The sequence below is a fragment of the Piliocolobus tephrosceles genome, chromosome 15, assembly GCF_002776525.5.
Source record: "Piliocolobus tephrosceles isolate RC106 chromosome 15, ASM277652v3, whole genome shotgun sequence".
NCBI classification, from domain to species: Eukaryota; Metazoa; Chordata; class Mammalia; order Primates; family Cercopithecidae; genus Piliocolobus; species Piliocolobus tephrosceles.
In genome coordinates this window covers 40,554,638-40,577,136 of record NC_045448.1, presented here as the reverse complement: position 1 = coordinate 40,577,136, position 22,499 = coordinate 40,554,638, and the positions used below count along the sequence as shown (strand labels likewise).

Here is a 22,499-nt window from a genome sequence, read left to right as displayed (position 1 = left end):
GACGAGAGCATACAGTTTCATTATTTCCAGACACTTCCAGTAGTAGCAGAATCAGCATCATTAAAATCATGGAATACAACACCTGTAAGTTTAGTCTTTTTTCCCCTTAGGTTTCATCTTCAAGGGCTACTGTCTGAGCATTGTGGTAACCACTAAAAGATTGGCAGCTCTCAGAAGAGTCTAATCAGTGAACAGCAATTGAAGATACAGCAAGGGAGTTGTATATCATAAACGGTGGCTTGGAAAAGAGATTTATGAAAAAGATTGAAGTGTAATCTCCCAGGGACATTGCTTCAGAACTGGATTGTAGGGAACAATTGCCTGGTACAAGGCACCCCAGGGAGCTTATCTTGAGTCCCTATTTGATGAAGAGTCCTGGAATCAATGTTGAGGAAAGTATGTTGTATAAACTTAGTTAAGAAGTTTATGCCCTACAGAAAAAGTTCCCAGTTAATAAAATTAATGTAATGTGACAATCAAAATTTTAGTTGTAGCAGGATTTGTCTAAAAATGGCTGTCTTTGAAATTCTACCCTCAGTTTATAATAGAGATAAGATTAAACTGATACCCAGACATAAGGGAAAAGAATTATTGTGAAGGAGGGAAGAATTCATTGCCCCTTTTAATCAATCACTAACCACACTCTGTACTTACAAAATCAGAAAATGCACAAGCAGCTTTTTTTCATTACAGAGAGGAAAGGTAGTGTCTTGATGTAGAAATGTATATTTTTCTGGATTATTCATTGCATAGAACTCTGTATAACAAAAACAATAGCATAATCAATATCAATAATGGATGACCTGATTATGTAGAATCTAATTATATATAAATTTTAAAATTTACATTGATAATATGTTCATGAAACTTTACCAATAATATTTACCAATAATAATAACAGCAATATCATTTGCTCAGCAATTACTATGATCAGGAACTATGCCAAGCTTCCTATATACATTTTATCCTTCCCATAGCACCTTGAAGGAGAGTTTATGATCCATGTTTTCCAAACAAAGATACTGAGATTTCAGAGGTTAAGAAGCTTCCCCAAGGTCACATAGCTGGATTTAAGAATCTAACACAGATATTCTGACTCTAAAGCCTTGGCTCTTGACCAATCTGCTACTATTTTCTGACCCACTAATTAATAGCTCTAGCTAATGATTCTGCCATTGAGTTACCATTGATAAAGTTGTGGGATAGAGACTAGATATTTCCTTAATTTAATAAGGGGCAGAAATGGAAAACAGAAGTGTCAGGATTTTGTACAAACCCAATTCTTTAATACAGGTTGCTCAAATGTAGAATTGCAGGCCTCTGATGTCCAAAGACTATGACAAATTCATTAGCGACTCAGAGGAAGTGGCTGACCCCATGGTAATGCAGAGAGGAGGAGGGTTGTGACTGTGAGTCTGCCAGGAAGGCTGCCCCAGTCTGTGGACTGTTATGCAGGAGCAGGGCTTACAACTGGGTGAGGTACAAGAGTGGTGTTCAACTGGTCAAAACAAAACAGAGAAGTAAAAGTTTAACTGCAGGAACAAGTCTCCAGGGAGGAGGAAGAATAGCACTTAGAAGTCAACAAAGAATTCTCAAAGTTGTCCCCAAAGCAAAGAACCTTGGATCTACTCATCAGCAAAGAAAACCTAAAGAGCAAAACTGGGAACCCAATGGTTCACCTGAGATTCTTAGGTACGGAAAAATGACTAATTCTAAGCTCCACTCACTGGCCAGACTTAGGGGTGCTATTATATAATAACATTTTCTTATGTAGAAATCAGTATGAAACTGAGCCTATGAATGAACAGATAGGTGACTAGTGAAGACTGGCAGAGTAAGAAATGAGGTGAGGGATGACTAAGACTATATTAACATACTTCAGAAGCTCCGAGCAATGGAAGAGACAATAGAAGTACCTCTGATTTATGTAATTCAAAGTAAAAATGAAAATAATTTCAACAGAGGATTGTGCTTGTTTTCCCTATGATGAAAAAATATTGAGTGCTTTAGTAAACTATTAAATATTTTAAAAAATCTTGGTGACCTGATCACATGTCTAAATTTTCTATAGACTAGATTAAAAGTAGAGCCTAATTCACAATATTTACACTTGGTCTGAAAATGAGTTTGCTAACAGATCCCCTGAAGGTTTCCTAGGAAATCGTTTATGAACATCAGAACCATCTTTCGAATATATCAAATCTTAGTGATATCCCTGTGGAGTCCCCTGAATGATTGTGTCATACTGCTTTGGTTAGATAACAGTGGAGACCGGTGACTCTTAATTCCAAGTACAGAGGAAAGAATGGCAATCAATAAGGAAGGCTGCCATTAAGAAACATTACTGCTATTAGAATGTAAATTATCACCTTCCTCCATTGAACGTTTCTTCTTTCCAAAGCCACAGACTGCAGCAGCCTCACTTTTTCCTTTCTCAGAACCATAGTCTTCCTCAGCCTTGTGTCTGTGATGTAGCCTTTGATAATTCTCGCAATAAAAACCCACTCATGTATGACATTTAGGAGGGAGCAAAAGGTTTGATTTGCCTTGGGGCCCTGGAACCATTATAAAAATGCCTTTAATGAGAAATGAAAGGCAAAGGAAATTAGGAGCTCAGAAACTGACTGAACCAAAAAGGATGCCATATCGTTAGGCACTAGGCTGCCTCTCAATAGTTCTAGATAAACAGAAGACCATTTTTTTTTCCCAAGAATCCAAATCAGTCTAAAAGCAGTTTTGATTGGAAAAGAGGAAGAAAAGGCCAAGAGGTAGCCTTTCAGTTTCAATGGTCAAAGCAAAAAAAAAAAAAAAAAAAAAAAAAAAGTCATAAGACAGACTTTGTGACTACAAAGTGACTACATCACTGAAATATAGACATTTAAAGAACAGGGTTCTTGTCACTCCATGTCACAAACATGCTTACAATTTCAAGAAAATCTCAGCTTTCACTAAGTGGCCCATGATAGCAATAAGAGGCTACACTCTTTCCACGAAATCTATTCCAATGAGATATGGCCCACTCACATTTTCATTTAGCTTTCTCTTTGTTCCTTCATTCAGCTGTGTCCTATTTCTTATGAGTGGAGTCTTTAGTTATATGCTTTCCTTAGTGTCATTTAGAAGGCAGCCACTTTTCTCTCCAAGCCCCTTTCATTGTGTGATCCAAATATCTGCTACTGACACTCCCTTAAATTCAGGGACTGTAAGTAATTTTTGGTAGAGGACATATTCTAAAAGAGACAGTGACCTTCTGTCTCTTCCCACAGGTCACTCTGTTTATATCCACTAGTAAGTGCAGTCTAACCAAGTTTGTGTGGAAAGTAGCTTCCAAGAAAATTTAACTTACAGCAAGGAAAGAAAAATGTTCTTAGGGAAGAACGATTCCTGCAAATTTATGCGACACGAAGCAGTTTACAGTATCCTCTACAAAGTCAGTATCCATGACTGCTGGCAACAGACCCGACTAATTAAAGTGAGGTCCTTATTCAGATAGCATCAGCATCACTTGAACACATGCCTACCCCAAGACTACTCCAAGTCTATTAAAAAAGAAACTGCAATCCCCATGTGATTCATACTCACATTCATGTTTGAGGAGTATTGACCTAGAGCAGTGGTTCTCAACCTTCATTGCACATAGGAATCAACCAGGCATCTTAAAAACAAATTAAGTCTGTTTGGGGCCCACCTGCAGAGAGTCAAAGTTAATCAATTTGGGGGTGTGGCCTAAGCACTGGGATTTATAAAGCGGTCCAGGCGATTCTGAGGTGCAAGGAGGATTGAGAGCCACTGGCGCAGAGGCAGAAGAGGCTATTTCCTCCATTCCGTCCCTCTGTTGCAGAGGCAAACTCAGGTTCCTGGAGTCGGAATCATTTGTGGTGACTGCCCCGGTTGCACCGTAAGTACAGGGGGAACGTCTCCACCGAAAAAAACTTTCTGCCTGGTGCTCTGCAGGTCCCTTCGGGAGAAGGGACCTTCCCCAAGTAGCTGCTCCTAATTCCCCCACACCTTGGCAAACGACATCAGTGGCTAGTAGCAACTGGTGTTTTAAAAATACAAATTTGGAGCCCCATTTGAGAGCTACAACAGGAGAGTCTGCATCAGATTCGGCCTCAGAGTCTATAGCATCTGACTACATTCCCAGGTGTGTCTGATGCGCAGCCAGGTTTGGGAGCTACTGAACTCCACAGCGGGTCTAGCCTTTCACCACGTGAAGTCATTAAGGGTTTGTAAGAATGAATGAGCTGTCAAGAGAGGAAAGGCCTGGTGCAGTGCTCCTTTATTAATTATGGGGAAAGTGATTTATTGGCAATGATAATGCTTCTCTTGGAAAGGGCAAAGAACAGTTCGTCGATTGCTGCATTAGGTCTTTCCCAACTCAACCTTAATGCTAGGCTTTTACTCCTCACTGTAGTTTAAAACCAGTACGGCTTTCACACGAAACAGCCTCAGGGTCTTTACTCCCAGGTGAGCTGCATCTTTGAGGGAAATACCAACACAGAGACTCTTTTCCAGTTCTTGGCCAGAGGACACCCTCCCCCCAATATACCTGTTTGCTTGTGTCAGCATCTAGTATGCACAACGTATAGTTGTGCATATCTGGTATGTAGAAAAACACAGGGTGAGGATTTAAAAAAAAAAATCGCTGATATATGCTCAGACCCTTTTGCGAAAAGAAAGCTTCCTTTAGCAGAAGGGCAGGAAGTGGGGGAAGAAAGATAGTTGGATTAACAAACTCAGAGGTGAGAAACGGGTAGGCGAATTGGGGGTCAGGGTTCTGTCTGCGGAAGAGGCGAAGAGGTTTCAAAAGAAAAGTTGCAGTGCCTGTGTGCCCGTGTCATCGATGGGCTGGGTGCGGGAGACAGCGCTAGCGCGCGGCCACAACGCACTGCGGGGCCGAGAGCCGGCAGGAAATCGGAAAAGCTACTCGCCGGCAGAGGCTGGGAGGCTGGAAGGGCTCCCCACCCTCTCCGTGCTCCAGAAACGCGCCGGCTCTGCCCCGACGCGATCGCCCGGGGAGCCTGAGGGGCGCGCAGGGGGCCCTGGGGTGCTCGGCGGCCGCGGGGCCGAGCGCGCGTGTGAGCCAGTGCGAGGCTGCGGGCGGCGGGCGGGCGAGTGTGCGCGGGAGGGAGGGGGAGCGCGCGCGCCGCCCGGGCCCCGGCCCTCCCAGCCTCCCGGCCTCCGCGCCTGCCTCCCGCCCGCGCGCACCGCTGCCCGCCGCCGCCGCTCCCGCTCGCGCCGGCGCTGCACGGGAGTCAGCCTACCGCCGCCGCCTGCTTTGTGCTTCCCACAGAAGATGGGAGCGACCTCTTCCTGATCGGGAGCTGTTTAAAACGAGGGAGTGCGCCGTATTTCCTACTAGCGTGGAGGAACGGAGGAAGAATCCATTCACACTCCCCAAACCAGGTAGGATCTTATGATGGGCAGGCAGAAGGCATTTGGTCCGAGACCGAGAACTATTTTCCATTTGCTGCTCGTAAGGCTACACTTCCCTCTGCTTTGGCAAACGAGCGGCTTCTAAATTTGTGTGTGTGTGTGTGTGTGTGTGTGTGTGTGTGTGATGTGGTGGTGCGCGCCTGCACATTTTTCTGGGTGTCCGCGCTTCCCAGAGTGAAATTGCTCGGGCTGGTGCGTCTGGGCGTGAGGGTGCCTGCCTGCCAGTGCAGGCTGCCGGAGGAAGAAAGGGCTGCTAAGGAGAGATGCTGCACCCTGCACCGCGCTGGGCTCTGAGGATTCAGGGCGCGAAGAGCTAAGTCCACCCCGAACGCAGAGCTGCTGGGGATCCAGGCGTCCCCACCCACTGGACTCTTCTCCGCGGTCATCCCTCCTCCCGGTAATCCCTGGGGTCTTTCACCAAGGCCACACTTCCGAGCCCTCTTTTCCAGCGGGCGCTGGGTGCTCATTCACGGACTGCGGAGAGGAGGGAGGTGTGGCGGGGCAGAGACAGACAAGGAAGAAATGTAAGGGTTAGCAGGGAGTGGGCTGCAAGGTCCCCGTCTCTGGGCACTGTGCCGTGGTGTGCTTTGGGGATTCTGCACACAGAGGCATCTTTCCCTAAGAGATTGGAAGGGAACTTTGCAGCTGCATTCTCTGCCTCTGGAGCTTTGCTGGCTCTTGGGGGAAGTGGTCTGTGTTCTGAGATGTGAAGATATCCTTTTTGGCTCCTCCTTAATGAAGAAGAGGGCGGTCTTATAGCTGGACAGCCGGCCAAAGAAACCAAATCCGCCCAGGCGATGCTCTTGAAAATACAGTATGTGTGCATCCTTGATTCTTTAAATCCATCCCCTGCATCACCCCCGTCCCCCCCCCACCCCCAACCCCGTGGATGCTGTTGCTGTTTGATGAATGGCTTGGGCTGGCAATTCGTATTTCCCTCTCCAAAGTGGTAGTGGTTGAGTTGAGAACAGGGTTGATGAAATTTAACAAAGCATTTTTAGAAGAGAGCAATGTGCATGTTGTACGCAGTCATTGGAAAGTCATGCTTTGCACTAGGTATCCTTTTAAAGACCCCAATCCTGCCTCCCCTGAAGCCGCTCTCTCTCTCTCTCCTGCTAGTCAGCTACTAGTGGTTGTGAATATAACAATACAAACTTTGTCCTGCTGGAGGTGTAAAGACTAACGAGAGAAGAAAGGATATCAGTGGGAGGTGTAGTGGAAGAAGCTTTTTTAAAAATGACAGATGTGGTGAAGACAGTACAAGCGTCCTGATCATGGAGGAGCCTCTAGCTGAGTAGGTGGAGATTTCTGATCAGATCTGGTTAAAGGCATTGCTGGAGTATCTCCAGATATGAGCAGTTGAACATGCACAATCTGAGACTTGTGCGAAGATTTCCCAAGAGAAAGAGGGAGCCACCAGGAGAGAATTCTGAAAGTATATCTCTGTTTCCCATGCCCCCACCAGCGTGCACGCGTACACACACACACACTCTCACACTCACATGCTTTCTCTTTCTCTCTCGAAGCTACTCCTGCAGCGAGTCAGGAAAAAAAAAAAAAAAAAAAAAAAAAAGGAGGAAAATGAATCTAGATGTTTCATTCATTTCAAGTAAGAAGACAAAGCCGGAAGAGGGATGATTGGTTTTAGGTTCCTCTTTCAAATCCTGTGTTACTTGGATTGAGCTCTCTGGGTTTGCTAAACTTGCTTAAATGGGAGGTTAGGCGGGTGTGAAAGCAGGAGGAAGGAAGGGAAAACTAGCTCCATCTTTTGGGCCTTCTGAGTGAGAAGGTGGGGGAGGACCTACTTATTTCATCAAGAAGCAAGATGTGTGCTCTTTAATGCTTTTCATTTTACAAATTCTGCCTGCTTGAAGAATTCCATTGGGATCTCACAGCTCTTTAGCTAAGATTTCTCACACCTCCTATAAAAGAAGCCCTGATTTTGCCCCCTTAAAATGGTTGTTGTCTTTTTTTAAAAAATGGAGTGATTAATTCCTAGAAAAACAACAGCAACCAAAAGGACTGAAAAACAGAGATAAACCATTATTTATTGTTGAGCTGTATAGGGCTACAAAGGATGTAAGAGTGTCATGACAATCAGACTTAATTTACTCTGTCTTGAAAGCTTAACAGGGCTGAAAGAGGAGAGTAATGAACTAAAATAATATGAAGGCTGTATTTTCTTTGTATCTATCTACCTGTCTACTTTATTATTATTATATAATGGTTTCTACTGTAACGTTTCAGATTAAGAATTAGATAGTCCTTTTGTTGGCCAGGGAAGAAGAGAGCTTGGGAGTAACAGCGCTTTGACTCCCAGTAAAATTACAAAAGGAAGGTGTGATATAGTCAGTAACACCTATAGGACTATTTGCAGGAATTATGTTAATTGCTCCATTAAGCTTTCTATGTTTTGAAAAAATAAAATATATTCCAAGAGAACTTCAGCATTTGTTAAAAAGCTATGTTTAACATGCTTTTGCCAGGCAAAAATAGACTTCTATTTACTTGGAAAATAAACACATGATTCCTTTCCTCTTAGTATTCAGTCTATTTCTTTGACAAAATAAATGATGAGAAAAGCTCTGCAGATCCAAGGAAGTTGCAATTCCCCTTTAAAAAGCAAGCCATAGATGTGGTTGCCTCAAAGTAAGTGCATTTTGGGACATTAATGTCTGTTTTTTTTTTTTTTTTTTTATGTTGCAATTCAGTGAGACAAGTTCTTTGTTCGTGATGCCTTTAGGTACAGGGAGGATAGTATATAGGTAAGAAGGAGAGTGCCCTAAAAACATGGAAATAAACAAAATTCAAACTAAAATATAAATTAAATCTGGAAAAGAAATGCAGCCTCTAAAAGAGGCTATTAAACCACACATGTTGCATGTTTTATATTTTTGTAGTATGTGTGTATGTTGCTTTCAAGTAAACATTAAATTGTCACTTTGTATTTGCTAAGAATTTAGGAATCAGTGTGCTATTATCTCTACTCGTTTATGGTCCCTTTCTTTGTTTTTGCCCCCAAGGATAAATGTGTTTTGCTAAAATATTATCCAAATATCACTCATTCTTGTAGTTAAATCCTTCATCATAACCTCCCATACCTCATAGACCCCTCATCATAACCCCTACCAAATGGTCTCCCATCTGACCAAATTCTACTGCTCCCTCTTGTGGCAAACATTCTCCCTGACTTTCTCTGGGTTCCTGAATCCTATCTGACATCACTTATGGCTCCTTTAGCTGTCTATCACTTTGACTTTAATTCTTGGTAGTAACGGTGGCTAACAAAACCAGTGGATTTCTGTACTAGCTGTTACCACTTTTCTTTTTAAATGAAGCTATTTCTGTTCCCTAGAGATATAGCTGAGATTTAGTGGAAATAAATATCAGGTGTTTTCTGACCCATTGGAATGGACTAGATTCTGAGAATGTGAGCTTTCAACGTCTGCCTTTGAGATTTGGATTTGGATTCAGGACTAGTCCAGTGGGGCCTAATTAAGTACGGTGGGATTACTTTCAGTTTTCTTTCTTCATCTTCCAAAATCTCTCTTTCTTTCTCTGTCTCTCTCTCACCGGCCTTCCCACTCTGTCACCCTCCATCCCCAACCCTCCATGCACACATATACATTACAAAATACATTTTACATAATACATATTTCAAAGTCCTAATCAATGATTAGGTTCTCAGTAGTACGTATTAATCAAATAGTCCATTTTCTGATGTATTTTTCCAGTGTATTGACTTAACTTACAAGACAGTTGCTCATAGTCCTTGCTGCCTCAAGTGATTTTTGTAGGTTCTCTTTGCAGAGACTATATTGAATAGTAGGTGTTTAAATTTACATTTGAGATTGTCCTTTGATCTGCCTAGCCAAGAGTGTAGATAGTAACAAGATAAAAGTTTAAGTGAATCACATTTCCCCCTTATCTGAAACTTTCTAGTGAATTTCAGTACAAGGAGGGGAACACATGGAAGAGGAAAAGCTCTGGCAGCTGAAGCAAGAAAATGCTTTTGTGATCAAGGGCAAGTGCATTGCAGGCAGCAGTCTATACCGGGATTTGAGGGTGGGCAAAACATTCCCAGGTTCAAAGCATTTATTTCTTGGGCAAAATAGGATCTGAAACTTTCACAATTAGAACCATTCATTTGAATAAAGGAATTCTATCTAGTAGACCCTAAGAAAATGAAATACCATCCGAGAAGGAGCTACCATTAATTCTCACAAATCATTAGCATATGTTCATTTTTTTTTTTTTTTAACTTGGATTGGTTTATCAGGTCAGCTGGCAGACAAAGTCCTGAGGGCCTGGAACACAGGAAAATACAGAGAATGTGAAGTTTAAAACTAGGTTGCTGCCCAGTTAGTGCACTCAGAGGGCCGTTTTGGTGGGGAAGTTTGGGGGATATGAGTGCCCAGGAATGGGGATGTTGATGGAAGGATAGAGAGTAGCCAGACAAAGGCAAAGATAAACTCTCCAAATTTGGCTTCTAGAGCAACGAGGGTAATAACAATTTGATGCTTTCTTGAAGATTTAACCCATTAAGTCCTCTGAGGAATGGGCAAAATATTTTCCCTAGAGTGAACTTATATCCTTAAAATTTTGAATAGATTCAACTGTATCATTTTACAGTATGTATTAATGCCCGTAACCTAGAAAATGCTAATGTGATACCAATTCAGACAAATGGTTTCTTGCACATGTAACAGATCTAGGAAACTAGATGTAAATATTAAAGATCATCTTAATTTTTTAAAAAAGACAAAGAATAATTACTTTGATGTCATTGCATGGGAAGTGAGAATAATAATTTCCTGGTTGGATCCAATGTGAGAGGAATTCAAACAAGGTAGTGATCCAGCAATTTTTTCAACCAAACCATGATATTTATGGAGCACTCAGTGTATACAAGGCCCTGTGCTTGGCTTTTCAAAGAATGCAGATGATGAAGAAAAGTTAGTGACATTTGTTGAGCACTTTTTATGTGCCAGGGACTAGTCTGAATGCTTTACACACGTTTTCTCATTGGATGCTTATGAGTATCCTGCAGGGTAAGGAAGCATTGTTATTCTGACTTAAGGTTGAAGACTGTGGTTCAGTAAAATAACTTTGGCCAAGGGCTAACAAGCAATGGTTAATAAGGAAGGCTCTCCAAAAGCCATGCTCTACACTGTTCTCTGTTCCAGGAATATCATGGTTTAGAACACGTATACTGAAGTACAAGGCTGAGCGAGAAAGATCACTCCACTGCAACTGAGCAAAGTGCTGAAGGAGTTGAAAGGAAGAAGAACATTGGACATGGCTTCACGGAGGAGGAGGCATTTTAATTTATTCAGAAAGAGTGAAAAGGATTTTGGAAACAAATAAGGCCTAGCCACTTTTGAAACATGTCAAAGAGCCCCAGCTTATTTATGACAAGGCAACCGTGGAGAAATGTTAGGGCAGTTTCTAGACTCTTTCATTCTGTTCTGTGTCCCAGTCAGGACCATGCCACAGAAACAGGATCTGAAACAAATAATAACATAAACTATTGCACAAATGCATTTTACACTTGAAACCAAAATGTAGGATGAACTTCCAGCATGGCCTTGGAGGAGAGACACTGTACCAGTCAGAGGTGAGGCAAGGGATAGACCACTTGCTAACTGGTTCCTTTATTAAAGGTGATGATTCTGTTTCCTCTACTAGGGTAGGTGGTTTTAATTTATCTGTTTAGCACCAAATGGTTATGCTGGTGCTTTTACACTTGAGCTTCTGGAACTTCTCTAGCTTCCAATTTCTTCAGATTTCCCTTAAAGCTCAAGACCCAGGGCCACCCTTTGGTTCTCTGCTGTGCTCGATGAATAGCATCCCATCCTGGTAGCAGGTTGAGAGAATCAGACAACTTACTCTACACCCAAGCTTTAACTTCCTCTGTGGGCTGTGTTAGAGCCCCAACTGTGGGTGGTATCAGACAGTTTGGAGAGGTGCCCATCAAATGTCTCTCAGAAGTTTCAAGTCACTCATTCAAAATGCTCTTTCAAATGTTTGGGGATGTGGACCCTCCAAAGCTGAAATTTGTGAGTTGGTGTTGGGCACAGTCAATGCTGCTTTCCCCCTGACTCCTCCCTGTCTGCCTTTCTTCCCCTGGACATGCAGCTAGCTGTCAGAAGTTTTTTTTAAGAGCTTCTCTTTATCAGTCCTTCTGTTGCTTCATACCATAGCTAGCACTGGAAGAGACATCTGACATCACCTAGTTTTGCTTTGTGTTAATTTTTATATTTTACAAATAAGCAAATGGAGGCCATATAAAATTAAATGATTTGATAAGACTGAAATAGGAGCTAGTAGAATCCAGTTATGTGACTCTGAAATCATTTCAGCCAAGTCACCTCTTTTTTCTTTCCCTGTGTAGAAAGCCTCCAGAAATTTGCCAATGTTTTCTGGGCCTCAGGAATTCCTAAATGTCTAATAAGGATTCTAAAGGGTAGAAAGGAAACTGACTTTTCATCTAGTTTGAGAATACTGACTAACAAAATGAACCACCCTAGGGTCCTCAGACTAAAGGTCTCTGAGGTCAGCAGACATATTCATGATAGTTACAACATTTGCTTGAATTCAAAAGGTGGTATATTTGACATTGTGCTAGTTACTTAGCCTTCTCTGTGTTTACTTTCTTCATCTATTATACTTTATTAAATGGGAATAAAAATATTAAAAAGGCTTGTGATTTGTGTGAGGAGTAATAAATTAATATTAGTAAAATATTTGGAACAGTTTCTGATACCTGAGTGCTCAGTAACTGTTAGCTCATTACTGAAGATATAAATGGTGAGAGAGGGCGTTGTTCCTGCCTGTGTGCTCCCATGTGAATACATTGATTGGTGTGGTGAAGGGGTTGCCACAGGAAGGTAAAGGAAGATTAGTACACACATAATGACATATGCCAAAGATCAGAGAGCTGATTTTTTAAATGGCCAGATAGTCAATATTTCTGGCTTTGTGAACTATAGGGTCTGTCATAATTTATCAACTCTGCTGTTGTAGCAAGAAAACAATCAAAATATGTAAATGAATGGGCACGACTCTGTTCCATAAAATGTTATTTATGAGCACAAATTTGAATATCACATAATTTTCACATCATGAAATATTCTTTTTTTTTATTTTCCAGTAATTTTAAATGGTAAAACATTTCAATTTTTGTGGGCCCTTTGAGAACAGGTAGCAGGTTGAATTTGTCCCATTAACCATAGTTGGCCAACTCTTGACACATACAGTGTAGATTATGAGAGACACAAATGTAACATTCATAGGCTTGGGGAATCCTAGCAATTGGTGTTGGTGTAGTGTGAAGAGAAATGGCCTAGAAATTCACAGAATTTGCTCTGGAGCCTAGCTCCATCACTTCTGAGATATGTAGCTTTGAAATGTCTCTTTCAGTTATCAGTGTTTTGTAGAGATGGGGGTCCTGCGCTGTTGCCCAGGCTGGTCTTGAACTCCTGGGCTCAAACAATCCTGTTTCAGCCTCCCAAAGTGCTAAGATTATAGTCATGAGCTACTGTACCTGGCCTAGATGACGTTTAAGGAACTTCCTGGCAATCAAAGTAGTTTTATAAGGGAAATTTGACATTTGAGATGGGTCATGGAGGACAACCATAAAAACATTAGAAAGGATGATGTGGTACATATTTGGGTAATTTTCATTTAGTAGCTTAGCTGACTACTAGCTGATATATTGACTAACAGTGGACCTGCACAGATTGACAGGTGTTATATTATAGATGACATTGAATGCCAAAGTGTAGGATTTGAATATCATAGCTGCAGATTGTTAGCAGAATTTCCTAGTTTTACAGATGATACTGAGAGAGGGAAAATGACTTCTCTAAGGACATATGACTGGTCAGTGCAGCTGAGACCAGCACTCATTTCTTTTAGTTCCTAGACCAGTGAACCTTCCATCTACCACATTGACCCTATAAGTGTGGCAGAATGCAGTTAAATGCAGTTGCATGACTCTGACCTCAGAGAGAAAAAGTCTTGGATAAATTATAGAAGCTACTTTTTGTCTCTTCAAAACGTGATCTCATACCCCAGCATATCTAAGAAGGTAGGTCTGTGAATAATCCTGTTACAGAGAAGGGTAATTACAAAAGTGTCCACCTAAGACCTTAAAATTCAACAACCTTTTGGCTGCTTTCCTGCAGTGTGTCTTTTAAATCTCAGCTTGGATGTTATTTTTCAGCTGAACCTTCTCTAATACTCTGATAGGTAAAGTCCTCTGTTACTTAGTTTTACAGAGTCACGTTTTTACTTCCATAGCATTTATTTGAGTTAGTAATTATGGATTTCTTTTTTTAAGTTCTGGGATACATGTGGAATGTGCGGGTTTGTTACACAGGTATAGATGTGCCATGGTGGTATGCTGCACCTATCAACCTGTTATCTAGGTTTTAAGCTCTGCATGCATTAGGTATTTGTCCTAATTTTCTCCCTCCTCTTCCCCCCCCACCTACACCTCAAAAGGCCCCAGTGTGTGTTGTTCCCCTTCCTGTGTTCATGTGTTCTCATTGTTCAACTCCTACTTATGAGTGAGAACGTGTGGTATTTGCTTTTCTGTTCCTGTGTTAGTTTGCTGAGGATGATGGCTTCCAGCTTCATTCATGTCCCTGCCAAGGACATGATCTCACTCTTTTTTATGGCTGCATAGTATTCCATGGTATATATATACCACATTTTCTTTATCCAGTTTATCATTGATGAGCATTTGAGTTGGTTCCAAGTCTTTGCTATTGTAAATATTGCTGCAGTACACATATGCATACAAGTGTCTTTATAGTAGAATGATTTCTGTTCCTTTGGGTGTATACCAGTAATGGGATTGCTGGGTCAAATGGTATTTCTGGTTCTAGATCCTTGAGGAATCGCCACACTGTCTTCCACAATGGTTGAACTAATTAATAATCCGATCAACAGTATAAAAGCGTTCCTGTTCCTCCACAGCCTCACCAGCATCTATTGTTTCCTGACTTTTTAATAATTGCCATTTTTACTGGTGTAAGATGGTATCTCATTGTGCTTTTAATTTGCATTTCTCTAATGATCAGTGATGATGAGCTTTTTTTCATGTTTGTTGCCTGCATAAATGACTTCTTTTGAGAAGTGTCTGTTCATATCCTTTGTCCACTTTTTGATGGCTTTTTTTTTGGGGGGTAAATTTAAGTTCCTTGTGGATTCCAGATATTAGACCTTTGTCAGAGTGTGTAGATTGCAAAATGTTTCTCCCATTCTGTAGGTTGCCTGTTCACTCTGACGCTAGTTTCTTTTGCTATGCAGAAGCTCTTTGGTTTAATTAAATCCCATTTGTCAATTTTGGCTTTTGTTGCAATTGCTTTTGGTGATGTAGTAGTGAAGTCTTTGCCCATACCCATGTCCTGAATGGTATTGCCTAGGTTTTCTTCTAGGGTTTTTATGGTTTTTAATTTTACATTTAAGTCTTTAGTCCATCTTGAGTTAATTTTTATATAAGGTGTAGGTAAGGGGTCCAGTTTCAGTTTTCTACATATGGCTAGCCAGTTTTCCCAGCACCATTTATTAAGTAGGGAATCCTTTCCCCATTGCTGGTTTTTGTCAGGTTTGTAGAAGATCAGATGGTTGTAGATGTGTATGTAGTGTTATTTATGAGGTCTCTGTTCTGTTTTATTGGTCTATATGTCTCATTGGGTACCAGTACCGTACTGTTTTGGTTGCTGTAGTCTTGTAGTAGCATAGTTTGAAGTCAAGTAGCGTGATGCCCCCAGCTTTGTTCTTTTTGCTTAGGATTGTTTTGGCTATACAGGCTCTTTTTTTGTTCCATATGAAACATAAAGTAGTTTTTTTCCCTAATTCTGTGAAGAAAGTCAATGGTAGTTTGATGGGAATAGCATCGGATCTATAAATTGCTTTCACAATATTGATTCTTCCTATCCATGAACATGGAAGGTTTTTCCATTTGTTTCCTCCCTTATTTCCTTGAGCAGTGGTTTGTAATTCTCCTTGAAGAGGTCCTTCACGTCCCTTGTAAGCTATATTCCCAGGTATTTTATTCTTTTTGTAGCAATTGTGAATGGAAGATCATTTATGATTTGGCTTTCTGCTTTTCTATTGTTGGTGCATACGAATGCTTGGGATATTTGCACATTGATTTTGTTTCCGGAGACTTTGCTGAAGTTCCTTATCAGCTTAAGCAGTTTTTGGACTGAGACACTGGGGTTTTCTAAATATAGAATTATGTCATCTGCAAACAGAGACAATCTGACTTCCTCTCTTCATATTTGAATACCCTTTTTTCTTTCTCTTGCCTGATTGCCCTGGCCATAACTTCCAATACAATGTTGAACAGCAGTGGTGAGAGAGGGCATCCTTGTCTTGTGCCAGTTTTCAAAGGGAATGCTTCCAGCTTTTGCCCATTCAGTATGATATTGGCTATTGGTTTGCCATAAATGGCTCTTATTATTTTGAGATATGTCCCATCAATACCTAGTTCATTGAGAGTTTTTAACATGAAGGGATGTTGAATTTTATCAAATGCCTTTTCTGAGTCTATTGAGATAATCATGTGGTTTTTGTCATTGGTTCTGTTTATGTGATGGATATAATAATGGATTTTGGGTAGTAATTTAAATGAACAGCTGCCATCTGTCTTCTCAGCTAGATAATAAGTTCCAATAGGAGAGAGATTATGTCTGTCTATCTCATGATTCTAGCCCCAATGCCTCGCACTTTGCTAGATACATGAAAGACATTTGATATTTTTCAATGAATGAATGTTCTCTCATTAATCATTGATATTGATGAAAATAATTGTTGCATTAGCAAAGGCTTCATAGATAGAAGTTATCTTCACTTGCTAATTAAATTATTAAATAGCATTTCTTCCTCTGGTGACTTTTTTCTCTACCTTTTTCAATGACTCCTTTCATGACCACCTTCGTCATAGATAAATTCACATCTATTATAATCCTCATCTATCACCAAAAGACAATAATTTAGCAGTGTCAGCATAGTTACTAACATTAAAACCATACCACTTAAGCCAATTTTAATAATTCTTCAAGCACAGGTATATAAAATTGGTTTAAAGAATATATTCACTAGATGCCCTATCTAGTAGAGAAAAACTGTCTATTTCTCTACCAGATTTCTGTAAGAATGTTGTGTTTTCCCATGTCACCAACACTCCCTTTAGTCCTCTAAATAATAAGATTTGACTAGTTTCTAAGATGATTTTCATTTTTAAAGTGTATTGTAATATGTAATATACAATATATAATATTGTAATGTAAATATACACTTGGTGTTAGAACCTTGTCACTGATATTGTCAGGAACTTTAGAAAATTGTAGCATGCAATACTGATGGAGAGTCACCCTTATGTGAGCACCCATCAACTTGACTTTTTTTTTTTTTTTTTTTTTTTTTTTTTGAGACGGAGTCTCGCTCTGTCGCCCAGGCTGGAGTGCAGTGGCCGGATCTCAGCTCACTGCAAGCTCCGCCTCCTGGGTTCACGCCATTCTCCTGCCTCAGCCTCCCGAGTAGCTGGGACTACAGGCGCCCGCTAACACGCCCGGCTAATTTTTTGTATTTTAGTAGAGACGGGGTTTCACCGTGTTAGCCAGGATGGTCTCGATCTCCTGACCTTGTGATCCGCCCGTCTCGGCCTCCCAAAGTGCTGGGATTACAGGCTTGAGCCACCGCGCCCGGCCAACTTGACTTTTTAAAATATGTTTCTTTTTACTTCCTACTTCCTCTCTTTTCAAGAACAGCTTATTCTTTCAAGGACTATAATTTGAAACTATGCAGGAAAATGTAAGACTTACAAGCCTCAAGTTGATAGGATTTTCTCTTCTGAAATGCTATCTGCTTGAAGATGAATCCTAATGACTCAGGGAAAAAGCTGATGAAATTCACCAGCCACTGCTCACACAACCAGCATTTACCTTGTTTAAAAAAAAAAAAAAAAAGATTAAAAAAGAAAAAAGTCTTGCTGGACTGACTATCATTCAACTTGAAATTGGATTCTATATTAAACATCCCCAGTTCCAAGAGACAGACTAGAAAGAAGAAAGAGTGACCACAGAGATTCATTCTTGAGTTGAAATGAAGATAGAGAGTAGGGGCTGCCCCCTAAAGAACCTGTAATTTAAAGAGCACAGCTTTCCTTACCACCAATACTTCATTTTGGGGTTCATGTTTCTGCATGTTTTCTACATCTACTTAGGGCTTGAGTATAGAAACTGAATAGGCCTCTGAAGATAGATGTCCATTTATCCTGAATCTTTGTCACCTGCTGATGTAGTGGCCTAGCAATCTTTGCTTGTTTCTTAGAGAAGGCAAAACACCTGCAGCAACATCATCATGAAGTAGGAACTTCATATTTTCATATTACCTCCAGTGCTTTAATCTCCTCTCTTGGGACCCCTCTTATCTCCTATTAAGATCCATCCTCCTCTACCCTCTAGTCCCCCACCTCCTGGACACATATTCACTAAGGAGCTTCATATTTTTATCCTGCTTGGATACCCAATCTGTGAGAGGGAAAGCACAGCTGACATATTACTTAACATTAACATCTTACTGATATTAGAACAAACACTATTTTCTGATTTTCAGGCTCGCACTTCCAGTCTGTTTGTTAAACAAGCCCCATGCCCTGTGTGCCGTTTCTATGCTTCTACTCAGTTCTGCTCTTTCTGCCTTATACTTCGCAAAGGGTGATCCAAGACCACCTACATCACAATCACCTGGGATTGTTGTTAAACTTCAAATTTGGAGGTTCCTCAACTGTATCTGATAATAGGGCCCAGTTAACTGCATTTTAATTAGTTTCCCAGGTGATACTTAGGTGAACTGAAGTTGGAGAATCATTGCTCTATGCCTTTGTCCATATCATTTCTTCCTTTTAGAATGTCCTCTCACATTCTCTAGACATTGTCATCCTTCCCATCCCTTCCTTTTATGGAATTTTGCCCATTCTTCCTAGTATTAATGGTCACTGGAGTAACTGTCACTTGGAGACTATAAATTTAGTTAAGTACAGGGACCATTTGTCAATCATATTTGCAGTCCCTGTAGTGTCTGTTATGGTGCTTTGCACATAGAAGCTACTCCATAGAGGCTTGATGAATAAATGAAGGATTCACTCCCTCCAGAAGTAGAAACATAGGAAGGGCTCACTATATATATGGATTTTTAAGATTAAATGTCAACAGGCTATTGGGGAAATATTTTTAAGTAGAAAATATTTTTTGGTGACCTAGATGTAAAAGCATGTATATGACCTCATTCTGTTTCAGTGTTTAAGGTCAAACATCAAAGAAAGGCTGCTCTTCAGCGTTAGTGGTGAACAACTATTATGTAAAAGAATTACCATTGTCTATCAGGAGGCTTCTGAAAGATTTACAGAGTACAAGGGAGATGCTCCAAGGTCCTGCCTCTGGGATCTCATTATAATTGAAATCTCTAAGTTGTAGGACCATAGTCTGAGCAGTCCAAGGTTTCTAGAATGCTGGGTTTATTAATTCAAGATCCAAGGTACATTAAACTGGGGACTAGGTAGTCCACTTGAGTGATCAGTGTCACTGTTCAAATGCCAGGAAAGTCTCTTCTCTTCAGTGAATCTCTAGTAATGGAAGGGTCCTGTTTTCCACAGAAGGGACTCACTCCTTGACTCTGGCAATGCCCCACTAGAATACAAGCTCCTTTGGATATATGTTTTATTTATTTTTGAAACACAGTGTCTGGCACATGTGAGTGGCTAAGAAAAACTTGGCAGATAAAACCATAAACTAATGTGTTGTTTTTGCATTTCTTTGGATTACTTACTGGCTTAAATCTAGGATGTTAAAAAAAATTGACCCCCAAGACAGTACATTTTTGAGCTGCAATGAAATTCTTTTTTTAAAAAAAAGAAATACTGAATTATTGTTATCAGAGCAAAGTGTTAACTTACTTGTTATAGCAAAATTCTGTATCTTTCTCCCTGGCTCCCATTCATTATCCATTCCCCTCTTTTATTTTAGTTTTGCTTGGTTACTGCTAGGGATTCTTTCTCCATTTGCTTTTCTCCTGACCAAATGGAAAAACCTTGAGTTTACTACATGAGTTTGAAGTGATTTCAGACCTCTGTCTTCAGCTGATGATCCTCCACATGGATCATCTTTCGCTTGCTATGTGATGAATAGAAGTGCTTACAAAACTTACTTGGGGAGTGGGGAGGCATCAGACAGGAGTGGAAAACATGTGAGGCTCCTTGATGAAATAATACAACCTACACACATTTATTCAGGTGGAAAGAAGGGGCAGCATGGGAGGTTAAGTACCTAAATCTTGAGCTCTTTGTCCCCAGAAAACATTGTTAACTTATTGTCATGAAAACAGAAAGTTTCTGCCATTTTGGAAATCATTATACTTTAATGCAAAATGCCTGAATTAAAATTCTAGTTCTGTCACTTAAGTCTAAATGACTCTAGCCAGCTTACTTTCATGAACCATTCATTTTTCTCATTTGTAAAATGGGAATGATAATATCTCCTTGTAGTATCGTCAGAAAAGTTAGGGAAAGTGAATACAAAGTAATTAGCACAGTACCTAGGACAAGTAGATGCTCAGTCCATGATTTCAGTCATTATTGCCATCAGTGCCCTGAGTAGGGCCATTAAACCCTGCTCTGTGGCTCTGGCATAATGAATTGGAGGACAAACCTTGTTAACTTCACATGGAGCCCAAGATTGTCAGAGCATCTTCCTTCTGAATTCTCTTTTATTTATTTTCTATCAAAATACTCTTCTCCAGCTTTCTTCTTTCTACCCATATTTCCATGTTAGCATGCAGATTAATATTTAATAAATGCTTGGTGTTCTTTCCATTCTGTAGGGCCTCTACAATGAAGGTGATTTTTGTTGTGCTTCAATATGTGTCTTTTAATTGTATTGGAAGGATGAGATGATTTACTTCCTTGAGTATGTCCCAAGTGTTAGGGCCCTCTTAACAGAGCAAATAAAATAAGCAAACCAGGGCTGATGTTGGAAGACACACACCCAGGTTGTGGGGAAAATGTCAAGGCCTCTCTTTATGCTGGAGATCAGTCTTTCCAGCCCAAGAGTCTTTGCTCATGAGTCTGAATCATGTGTTTCTTCTCTTTCTAACACTGACATTGATTTACAATCTGATTTTGAACTATGCTTATGTTAGGGTGCAACCATTTCACATAGACATTTTTAACTGCAAATGTTTAGGCCCATTTCCCAGATTCTGATTTACCACCGGAGATTTGGTGAATCAGCACATGACCCTATGAGCATGACTTTCCTCATTTAATAAGCAGATGTTCTGCCTCTTCTATGTGCCAGGCTGTGCTCTAGGAACTGGGAATACATCAATGAAAAAAAGAAACGAAAATCCCTGCCCTTAGAGAGTTGCATCTTTTGAAGAGAGAAAGACAATAAATAGAACCATTGAATAAACTATAAAACATGTAAAAAGTAGTAAGAGCTGTCCAGGCGTGGTGGTTCACGCCTGTAATCCCAGCACTTAAGGAGGCTGAGGCGGGCAGATTCCCTAAGGTCAAGAGTTCAAGACCAGCCTGGCCAACATGGTGAAACCCTGTTTCTACTAAAAATACAAAAAAAAAAAAAAAAAAAAAAAAAGCCAAGTGTGCTTGGCAGGCACCTGTAATCCCAGCTACTTGGGAGGCTGAGGCAGAAGAATTGCTTGAGTCTGGAAGGCAGAGGTTGCAGTGAGCCGAGTTCACACCACTGCACTCCAGCCTGGGTGACAAGAGCAAGACTCTGTCTCAAAAACAAACAAAAAAAGTAATAAGTGATATCTAGAAAAATAAAGTAGAGGAAAGGGCCAACGGTGCCTCTCATGAGTTTTCAACAACTTCATTTTTTTGTATCCTATGCCTGTCTTTCCTTTTGTGACCACGTTGCCTACCCTCACCCTAGTTTCTTTCTTTCCTGAACAATTTCAGCAGGTATTTTCAGACATAAGGCAGGGATCTGACTTCTGTTTTGTGAGTTTAAGAGAAAGGCTGGAGCCTATGATGTGACTGCTCATAGACCATCCCCTTTAGGACCTGTCCCAATGTACTAAAGAGCAGACAGGAAACTCTCTCTTTGGAGGGGAAAAATAGGTATTAGCAGAGAGTCTCCAGTGTAAGTGAGGTTTTTTTTTTTTTTTTTTTTTTTTTTTTTTTTCCTGAAGTCTGGCCATGGTCTGATAGCCTGAGGCTGGAGCCAGGGCAGTAATTTTCACTTTAGATGGGATGGTCAAATGAGAAAAGCCTTCATCCTCTGGCATCATCTCTTTGTCTAGAAGCATTTGGAAGTGCTTGCCTTGGTAGTGGATAAGGATTTATGGTTGCTTTAATGTTGCCTTAGAAACAGATTAATTGCTTACCTTTGAGGCTTTAAGTCAGCAAGAATGACATAGAAGGGAATTCCAAGTTCTGATGAAGGCCATCAAGGAGTTCCTTGGAATAACCCCAGCTGCCAATCAAGAGGATACCATTACGCTGACTGTCCAATATATTGGACTGGTAGGAATGCCAGCATGTGCCTTTGCTCTGAGTCAAGTCCTCCTTGGTAGCCAAAACTGGCTATAGCTTCCAGCAGGGAGTGGTCACTGCTACCAACCACTCTTCAGGCCTCTTTGCTCCAAAAGCTCTCCCTCATCCTCCAAAAGCAGTTTGATAATGATCTATCTCTTGCAGATGTGGGTTTCTATTCCTTGTAGCTCTGACCTCTTCCTCCAACACAACCAGCTGGACTACTCACAGCTGGATATCTTTTTACCATCCTTTGTCAGTGCCATTTGGGTCTGTAATCTGTAGGTGATGGGTTGTGTGTTGTTTTAAAATAAACAGTGATCAGAAGATAAATTGGGTATTCTTGATACTGTGCTGAAGTCTCATTTAGATGATGTAATGGATATTCCTAAGTTAGTACTGCTCATAGTTGTACGAGTTGATCTGAATCTACCATAAGAATCAGCCTGTACTTTGTATTGGTAAATTAAGGCAGAATATAAGAAAGCTAGGC

General features: G+C 40.7%; 1 protein-coding gene across 1 annotated transcript in view; it reads left to right on the top strand.

Moving 5' to 3' along the window:
• The first annotated feature begins 5,214 nt into the window (after nt 1-5,214).
• Nucleotides 5,215-22,499, top strand: part of SLC8A1 (solute carrier family 8 member A1) — a 344,817-nt gene continuing 327,532 nt past the window's right edge. Inside the window, exon 1 of the mRNA XM_023189564.1 lies at nt 5,215-5,406. The gene's annotated coding sequence lies outside the window, so the exon portion shown is untranslated. The remainder of the gene's footprint in view (nt 5,407-22,499) is intronic.